Below are 6,899 nucleotides of genomic sequence, written 5' to 3' on the forward strand. Positions count from 1 at the left end.
TTTCAGCCATGTCAAAAATTACTTTATGATATTTTCCCTAATTTTCTTTTGAGACTTCTTTTAAAAATAAATTTATTTTAAAAAGAAAGTTTATATCACTTCCATAAAGGGAAACAAATAAGAAAGAACACTTGCTGCTGATACAAGTAACCATCAAAACAGTTAATGCTTCTCAAAGAATCCCTCAGCTCCGTACCTTCTCATTTTTCATTAAAAATGGAGATTATTTGGGGTCAGAAAGGTGCTACTAATGTAGTGGTACCAGTGGAGAGTGTCTGCAAAAATCAGAAGATATAAAAAGCAGTAAAGAAGGACTAAATTATCTGACTTTACTCAAATGCTCACAGCAGCTGTATTTTCTAGCTGGACCACAAACCAATTTTCCCCTGCGGGTGCTATGTCTTTTGGGTGATGAAATACTTGCCCGGCAGAGCTGATTGTATGTCTCTGTATTATTTTTTCTAGCTCGTTGCTGAATGTTGTAGTGTTAAGTTCCAAAGGAACTTAGAGCCTGCTAGGCTGCTTGGCAGCTGCTCTTTCTTGAGCACCAAGGAGCAGGCAGTGCATTCTCTGTTTTCCGTGTGGGCTCATGCGCATCTTCAGAGTATGTCTTCTTGCACGGGTACCCTACTCCACAGACGTGGAGACTAAGGCCCAGAGGATCTCACGTGCACAGGTTACTGCCTTCAGGCAGGCTACTGTGGAGGAAGTCGTAATGACTATATTTTACAACAAACAAAGATAATTTATAGTTGGTGTTTTGTTTCTAGGCAAATATGCACTCCTTGCTAGAACAGTATCTGCTTTTTTTTATTAGCTAGCAATCGCCACATAGTGCTGCATAATGAGTCATGCCAGAGCTTGGTGGCTTAAAACAACAGTCATTACTGTTGCTTATACATCTGTGGGTAGACTGGAGGGGACAAACGTTGGTCATAGCAGCTGTGATGGCTATGTCCCACGTGTCTCCCTCATTCTCTTCCTTGGCCAGCAAGCCAGCCAGAACATGATCTTCCTTGGGTGATGCCAGAAAGGCAGAAGAAGAAACCTAACTTGACAAGCACAACCACAAGAGAACATTTCAAGCCATTAGGTCATCATGACTGGGAAAATCCCAAGTGACAGGGCTGAGCCCAAAGATAAAGACAGGGAAAACCACTGCACTTTTAGCAGGAGATATGACAAACACCAAACAGGACACAGACACAGAGATACATATTAGTGGTTAAAAAAAATTACTTTTGCCCGCTCCTTGTTTTTTGTAACTTTGTTGTTTATTTTTTAGCTGCAAGAAGTAACCCAGTGCAACCTCCAATCAGTAGCAAGAACACAGCATCAAGATTAGATAAATCTAGTTACTAAGTATCAAATGCAGCTCTTTGTCTCCATCATGCAGAATCTAAAGTTGGAAGAGAAAAAGGGTGGCAGAAAGTGGAGTGGATGGAGTTGTCTCAGTCCGACCTGGCACCTCCTTCTCTAAGGGGTCAGGGAGATCAGAATTACCGAGTCTTGTCATTTTCTTCAAAAAACAAGAGAGTTTCTGAAACACACAAAGAATAAGATGTCGCATTTGAGTTAAGAGTGGCATAATAATATTTACAGAAATTACTGAAGCAATATTTGGATACCTCCTCCGCTGTAACGGAAATAAAGTGTTGGCCATGAATACAGACTCAAATTTAATTCTTTCACAGACTGAGTTGCATCCTTGCAAAGGATTTTAAAAGCAAAAGTAAAAAATAAAATAAAATATAAAAACAAAGATAGCAGTGAAGTCTTTTCTATGATCCATTTCTATGACTTACTAGAGTTTAGTCAGTAGAATAAAATATTCTGGTTTTATTTACACTTAGGGCATGAAAGCATCTTCATTTTAGGCCTCGGTTGTGTTCTCTTTTTCTTTCATTGATGAACTAACATCATTTTTATTTATTTAAGTGAATTACTCAGGATTTACCTCTTCCAAAGCCAGAAAAAGAAGCAGATGTCCATAGGAGACGTGTGTCCCATGAAAACACTGAGCCTTGCTTTGGCATGGAAAGATCTTGAGCCAAATAGCCTGATGATCAAATGTGTCCTTTCTAGACAAACTATCCCCCATAGCAGAGCTTGCAACCAGGCCATTTGCCTGCTCTGGAGCCAGTCTGATCTTTATCATCTTACATACACTCACACTGAGAGCAGTTAGCCTGAGCAGCATAGAGCTATTTAGAAACCTCAGCAAAAGACATGAGCCACAGTGTGAGACAAAATCACATAATTTTCAGAACTGGAAAGATCTAAGACATCATCTCAGCCCCTCTCTTTCAGATGGGACAAGAGGCACAGAGAGATGCAGCATCTTGCCAGAGGTTGTGCAGCTTATAACTGATTGGTCTAACGGTTTATTTGGTTGTTATTTATGGAGATGTCATTCTCCAGTCCAAAGGGAGAACTCTTGGGAGGGTAGGTTTCTGCTGATTTCATCTGTGCCATCGTTATTAACGTATTCGTGTCCTTAGGACTGACATAGGGTTCCTGGGTGCTCTGGGAGCTGTTCCCATGGCACATGGTGCAGCTCTGCTCCCACTGCAGGACGAACTTGTTATGTATGAGCTGTTGACCCTCACATTTGCACAGCATTTTATGATTTTAAAAACTATCTTACAAATTGGAATCATATGACAGTGACTAATTCCACATTCTCTGAAAGTGACTTCAAAAGAAAAACTAGGAAGTATATATTTTAGCTAAACCATTAAAACACAAAGATGTACATGACAATGAATTTTAGAATGGTGCAAGGTTTGTAACAAAGCAAAAGTTCAATAATAGAAGATTAAGCGAATGCTGATCTTGGATGGCCATTGTACATGTACAGTACATGTAATGTACTTATGTGATATTTAAAAGACACAAAGCATATGTATCCTTAAGCAAAACATAAAATTGCAAAAAACAATACCCAAAAAAACTTAACCATGAATGTGAATGTTAAAAATCTAAAGAAAAGTCCCATTCACTGTTTCGGATTGGGCAGGTTATAGGGAAAGGTTTATAGAAACTGTGTTTGGGAGATTCTATGTTTTGTTTATTGAGCATTTAATATAGAATCAATCTCTTGTTTCAAAATGAAAATCCCACCTGTTATCTGCTTTGATCACTACCGTGGCCTCACAGCCCTGATAAAGCACATATCATTTTAAAAATATATTTATAAGTAGTAGGCCTGAGGCTCAGGGAATTTTTAAAAACTTACCCATTTTAATGAAGGTTGGAGCTGACATTCATACTATGGTTCCTCTTCCAATGGTCTCCTGTGGCCCCTCGGCGTGACCAGCCCATGTAGTGATTATGTGTCTGATCCTCTCTGGCCCTGCCACAATCTTCAGTTTCACCCAAGAACACAGCGCACTTTGTGACGACTGTGAAAGCCACCTCTGACTCATCCTCCCCGCTGCGTGGCAGAGCCCTCTCCTGCCTTCCAGTTCCTTTACACTCCACAATAACACGCAGCGCCCAGAAATAACACATTTAGCCATCTTGGCTCTGGAACTCAGTAGAAAAATCTTTTTTGGTGCTGTTATTTTTGAAAAGCTGGGGCAAACATGGTCTCAGAAGCCTTATAAGTAGCTATTATTTTTCTCCCTGGACGGAAGCTGAGCTTCCGAGAGTTAAATAACGCTTCCTATTTGGTAAAACCCAGCACTGACAACTCTCACATTTTAGACCACTATTACAAGTTTCAACAAATTTATGTCTAATAATAAAATACACAAGTGTCATGTAAATATATACAGAGTAGTTCCCACTGAGCTGTAATTTTTCTTTTGGTGATTTCACTTATCTGAGGTCAATTGTGGTATGAAAATATTAATACTGTATTTATCTTAAATGCTATGAGAGAGATATCAGCCATGTTCTTATAACTTTTATAATAGCACAGCATATTGATAGACTTGCTGTATTTTATTCATAGTTGTTAATCTCTTACTATGTCTAATTTATAAATTTAGCCTTACTGTAAGTGTGCATGACATAGTTTATTGAGAGTTTAGTACGCTGCAGTTTTAGGCATGTATAGGAGCCGCTGGATGCGTCCTCTGATGATACAGGGGGCTACTGCAGACACCCAGGTGTCTCCCCTGTCAGCTCTGGGTCAGTGGCTCTTTGGTGGGACCTAGGATTCTGGGTTTTTGACAAGTGCCTTAGGTGATTCCCCTGGTCATACATTTACACTGTTTTATAGTAAGACAGAAAACCCAGAGGCTGCCTGGCAAGCACAAATCTCTGTTTCTGTCCTCCTTTGTCTCTCCTTATGCCTGAACTTAGATTGTGTCTTTAAAATATGTAGTTAGTTATATACAGCCCAGCTTTTATCTAGAGAAGAGTTTGGCTATTTTATTCTCAACTCAAGAGAATGGTAGGTCAAAAGTGCTCTGTGATTAGACATTTTAGGAGCACATGCAACAAACAAATAAATAAAACCCTAGATCACAATTGCCATTGGGAATCATTAGCACTCTACTCAAACATAGTCAAGTTTCAGGATATTTGCTAGTCAGAGTGTCCTATGGGAGGGATACTTTTATTATTTATTATTATTGCTTTTATTTTTAATTTTATTTTAATCATGGTTGCCAGGATTAGCATAATCAAGTTATCTGAGACAAAAAAACGGACTGTGGATGAAGAAATGCTAGGTGAAGACTCAGGTAATATGAATGTTCCTGCTACATAGCCATTGTCTGTGCTTGAGAAAACACTTTGCATTCCTGGGACTCTGTTTCCCAGACTGTGAAATGGGGAGTAGTTGGACAGTCTTTCTAAGATCTCTGCTATCTCTGGTAACCATGAATTGAACAAACAAATGAACAAAACTAGGAGTTATAACTCAGTGGTAGAGCACTTCCCAAATTTATCCAAAGCCCTGGGTTTGATCTCCAAAATGATATTCAGTCAATCAATCAATCAGGCAAATAACAGAAAATACCACAGAACTCAGTAATATTATGCATTAAGTACAACTCAGTTTCTTTGAGCTGCTCACTTAAGAACAGAGAAAAAAGTAATGCTAAGACTTTGATGTCAAGTTTCAAATCTGACTGTTATAAATAGATGGAATTTCGTCTTAAATATATTAATGATTTTTTGCTATGCAAATTATAGTGGTTGCTTAGCAACAGAACAAATAAGTGTTTCTCTAATTCTGTGTATGTTAGTTTAGAGAAGGCACACAATAAGTTAATTAGAGAGTAGCTGGGGATGATTTGTAAATGTCTTATTAATATGCTACTTGCTTTTACAGCACTCAAAGACTTTAAAATAAATGCAAGCCATTGCTGATGTGGTTGACTTATTTGTTGTCTCTTTTCCCAAAAGATATTTGTAATAAAGTGACATGGGGTTTTAGCTCAGCGGCATGAGTGTCTGCCTGGCAAGCGCAAGGTTATGAGCTCCATCCCTGGTACCAAAAAATAAAAAAACAAAAAACAAAAAACAAAGTGATACGGAAAGCTCTTGGTTGCAACTTCTAATTATAGCTGTGCTCAGTTTGGAGAAAGAGAGATACAGTATATAAAAATCTAACCTGAAATTGAGATCTCAGGGAATTATTAGAAACCTCGTACATAATAAGTAATACAGACTTTCCTTTTTCTGGAAAGAGAAGTTGGATTCAGAAAGAGCAAAGGTCTTACACAGAAGCCCAGCATCTGTGCTTGGATGAGCTTTTATTTAACTCCAACCCTCTTGCTTTAGCTTGGGTTGTCATCACAAAATAGCATAACGTTGGTGGCTCCAACAACAGAAATCTATTCTCTCACAATTCTGGAGACTAGGAAATCCAAGATTAAAGTGTTGCAATATTTCCTAGTGAGAACTGTCTTCCTGACTTCTGGTTAATTACTGAACTCTCTTGTGTTCTCATATGGTGAAAAGGGGGAGGTGAGAACCAGGGAGGGGAAACCCCTCTCTGAAGTCTTTTCTTATAAGGGCACTAGTCTCTTTGAGGACCCCACACTTATAGTGTGTTCCAATCTTAATTGTCTCCAGAAATGTCCATCTGCAAATCTCATCACAGAGGGTAACTCCAGACATGTGCATTAGGACCTTAATACGTAAATTGAGAAGTCGAAAGCATTCAACCCTTCAAAACTCCTATCTTTGTTCCCCGCATTCTGAAGGTGCTATGGAATCATTAAATAACCAATTGTTCATTGTCTCTTAGTTAGGATTGGCTTTTACTTCTATGTGTTTTTCTACTGATTCCTGACAAGGTTGTTCTGTCCCTTCTTGCCACCATGGTTGGACTCATCTGTATTACGTCAGATTCATGAATCATTTGAGAGTAGTAGAGGAGAAATTCTATAATATCAGAGTAAATTTTAAGATAAAATAAAAAGATAAAGAGAACTTGGGGGGCATCCACTAATTCATTAAAATAATTAAGTTTGATCTTGGTCTCTCAGACAGGTTTCTGCAGAACAGCAGTAAAAAGAAGGCCATCACTGCCAAGTAGGCAGTGACCAGAGAGTGCAAAAGCTTCTAGAATTATAATGGGGTTGCATTCCTATAATTCCATCCAGGTTGAAAGAATTTAAGTGCAAATGCATTGCATACACCTAATCTACCAAACATACTAGTTTAGCAACACAGCACAGTAGGGAGTATCAGTTTGTTTCCTCTTCTTGTTGTATTAACTGAGAGCTTCAGCTTACTGCTACCTCAGAGCATCACAAGAGAGTAACTTACAATGCATTGTTATTGTAGGAAGAGGCCAAACTTGAAATATTAATGACATATACTTAATGTGTTTAGTTTTTGCAAAATTATAAGGTTCAAAAATCTTAAGTCTGACCATTGTAAATCAAGGACTGTGTGTGCACCATGAACACTCACAAGTACATCTATGGCATGGA

At 38.5% G+C, this 6,899-nt stretch overlaps 1 long non-coding RNA gene across 1 annotated transcript; it reads right to left on the reverse strand.

Annotated features, from left to right (window-relative positions):
* Positions 1–1,249: 1,249 nt before the first annotated feature.
* Positions 1,250–3,489, reverse strand: LOC134475601 (uncharacterized). Its single transcript, XR_010046783.1, has 2 exons — positions 3,239–3,489; positions 1,250–1,540 (listed from the first exon to the last, which is right to left on the reverse strand). It is a non-coding gene; the product is annotated as an uncharacterized LOC134475601 (long non-coding RNA).
* Between the last annotated feature and the right edge of the window lie 3,410 nt (positions 3,490–6,899).

This window comes from Cavia porcellus, unplaced genomic scaffold, assembly GCF_034190915.1.
Source record: "Cavia porcellus strain 051 isolate PalLab524CR breed Dunkin Hartley unplaced genomic scaffold, mCavPor4.1 scaffold_4, whole genome shotgun sequence".
NCBI classification, from domain to species: domain Eukaryota; kingdom Metazoa; phylum Chordata; class Mammalia; order Rodentia; family Caviidae; genus Cavia; species Cavia porcellus.